This window comes from Petaurus breviceps, unplaced genomic scaffold, assembly GCF_028583685.1.
Source record: "Petaurus breviceps papuanus isolate PSGF00001 unplaced genomic scaffold, PetGlider_PUasm1.0 139, whole genome shotgun sequence".
Taxonomy (NCBI): Eukaryota; Metazoa; Chordata; class Mammalia; order Diprotodontia; family Petauridae; genus Petaurus; species Petaurus breviceps.
The window spans coordinates 9,272,330-9,275,246 of NW_027185697.1; the positions used below are offsets into that span (position 1 = coordinate 9,272,330).

Sequence of the window (2,917 nt, forward strand, 5' to 3'; positions counted from 1 at the left end):
GCGCTTGTTGGAGGAACATCCAGGGGGTCAGTGGCCAGGGCTGGGAGGCAGGCGCTTGGAGGAACATCTAGGGGGCCAGCGAAGATGGTCAGTGAAGACGGCCAGGGATGGGAGATGGGCGCTGGTAGGAGGAACATCCAGGGGGTCGGCAGCCAGGGTTGGGTTGTTGGGAACTTGTTGGAGGAACATCCAGGGAACCAGCGTCCCTGGCTGATCGAGCACACGGCAGGGTGGGAGGTATGGGAAGACTGCACAGGGTCAGGTTATCGAGGGCTTTGTAAGCATGAAATAAAACCCACAGGAAGCCATAGGGCAGTGAAAAGCATCCTGAAGCTCCCAGACGCCCAGAAACCTACCTCTGGACCCTGGCTAGAGCTCATACTCTACAGAGTTTCCTTGGGACCTGAGAGATTAAGACCACACAAGTCAGTCTGTGAAAGAATTTGTCTTCTTGATTTGGAGGCTGGTTCTCTATTCACTGTTCCACGATGCCTCTGTTTGTATCTTGATGAATAATATTTCAACTTGGTGGTCAGTACCCAATATGGCCAGCAGGTGGGGCAGGGGAGCTGATCACACCAGAACAATTCCAACATCCCAGGGCTTAGATTGCAAAAATTTAGGATAAGGACTTTGGAGATTCTCTCCAAGCTTCTTGATTTTATAGAAAGGGAGCTGAGGTCCATGGAGGTGAAATCATTTTCTTGGGGTCCTATAGCTTGTTGGCGGGCAGAGGTGGGACCTGAAACCAGTTATCCAGACCTTTGGCCCCATCCTGCCTCCCGCCCCTAATGGGCTGTGCAGACGTGAGCTGGGCATCATGGGAAAGGGTTAAAAAAACAAAACAAAACGCGGCTGTGTAGAGTCAATGGAAGGCTCTGTGCCTGATTAGAATCTCTGGTGGGGAAGCTTTGCTCCGACAGTTTTAGATACCTCCGGAAAAGGTCCCTGCCCTCTCCTCCCTGGGGAGCTCTGGGCCCCACACCCAGAATCCAAACAGGTGTAGCTGCTATCGGAAGACTTGGAATGAGTGAGGACCCTCCCCCTCCCCTTCTCTCAGTCAGCCTGGTCTGGCCCCCGGAGGCCAGGCCATTGGGCTGCTTTTCCCTCTGTCCAGGAAAAGGGTCAACAGGGCGAGGTTCCTCTGTCCTCCTTCCCTACCTGAATTCCCCATAACACGGCCTTTAGTGGTCCTGCATCATCTGCTCTGGAGAAGAGTACTAGTCTTGGGAGTCAAGGCCTGGCTTCTCAGCCCAGCCACTCACCAGCTATGGGCCCACTGACTGCTCCAATCACAGTAATAATAGTTAAAATGGATATGAGGATAATAATAACCTTGTTCCCTACCTTAACAGAGTTGTGAGGGGCAGAGAGTGTTTATAAAGAGCTGTCATGGGTAAGCAGTTTCAGACTCTTTGTGACCCCATTTGAGGTTTTCTTGGTAAAGAGACTGAAATGGTTTGGCACTCCCTTCTCCAGCTCATTTTACCAGTGAGGAAACTGAAGCAAACTGGGTCACGTGACTTGCTCAGGGTCACACAGGTAGTCTGTGTGTCTGAGTGTCTGAGTGTCAGTGTCTGACTCTAGGCCCAGCGCTCTCACCAATGCGCCACCTGGCACTACTTTATGAAGAGATATGGGACCACAAATAGTTCTGGATTTGGAGTCAGGGAATCTGGGTTCAAATCCTGACTCTGTCACTATCTGTGAGACTCTGGGCAGCTCACCTTGCTTCCCGTTTTCTGTGTTAACTGCAGAAGCTGTGTGTCTGCAAAATAAAGGGTTAATCTGGATGACCCACAAGGCCCCTTGAACTGCTGCATCTTTGGTTCCATGATGATGTTCTTGCCAAGCCTGAGGAAACCTCCCTCATGCTAGGCTGTACCCTTGAAATCACCTTACCCTTGGCCTTCTTGGTTACCAAATTCTGTATTCAGGCTTCTCCACATGAAAGCCCCTTTTCCTCCTCTCTCCTTCCACTGCCACCCACCACCCCTGCCCAGGTGATGAGGGCTTGGTCCCCTTCTCTCTAGAGGATGTGGCAGTTGGTGATATGAAACCCCTGATTCTGGGTTCTCCCCACCCCAACCCAACTGACGCTCTTTGCACACCTCACCCCGGATAAAAACCTTTCAAGGGTTTGGGAGTCTGATCAACCAAGGAGTGTTCTGTTGCTTTCAGGACCATGTGCAAACTTCTTACCATCCTGGTCTCAGCATTCTAGGCTTTACCAATTAAGCCCCAAACAATCAAAACTAGAGGGAAGGTATGAAGGAAAGGTTCAAGGAAGGATGACCCAGCTCTGTCCTGAAATCCTCTTATAACTAATGTCCACCCCCATGATGCTCCAGGCTCTGTCATTGTAACCAGTTTGATATTATCTGCACTGATGCTAGTCTGCTGGGTCACCCCTGTCTTCAGCATCAGACCAGGACAGGGACTGTGTTTTCCCAGGATCACTGAATCTCAATATTAGAAGGGTCCTTAGAAGCTGTCAAATCCAACCACCTCGTTTTACAGACAAGGAAACCAAGGCACACAGCGGTTAAGAGATGTGAATCAAATCCCCCTTCCACATGGGAGCCCTTCAAATACTTCAAGATTGCTGTCGCGGCCCCTCTCCTCCCAAGTCCTCTCTTTTCTAGTTTCTTTAATTGAACCAGGTATGACAAGGCCCACCCATCCACTACAGTGGACAGAAGGTCCCCTTTTCCCACTGGTGAGTTTCCAAACCATGTAAGGAAATGCTTGGACCATTCATACTCACTTCTTTCTTTCTCCTGACTTTATGAACTTTTCTACTTTGCCCCATGAATTTACTTTTCTCCTCCCTTTCTCTTTTCTTTTCCAATACCTTTCATGGATTTTCCTCTATCTATCTATCTATCTATCTATCTATCTATCTATCTATCTATCT

The 2,917-nt window shown here is 49.6% G+C and overlaps 1 protein-coding gene across 1 annotated transcript in view; it reads right to left on the reverse strand.

Annotated features, from left to right (window-relative positions):
* HSPA12B (heat shock protein family A (Hsp70) member 12B) overlaps positions 1–2,917 on the reverse strand; it is a 40,979-nt gene that overhangs the window by 9,742 nt on the left and 28,320 nt on the right. The gene's annotated exons all lie outside the window — the stretch shown is intronic.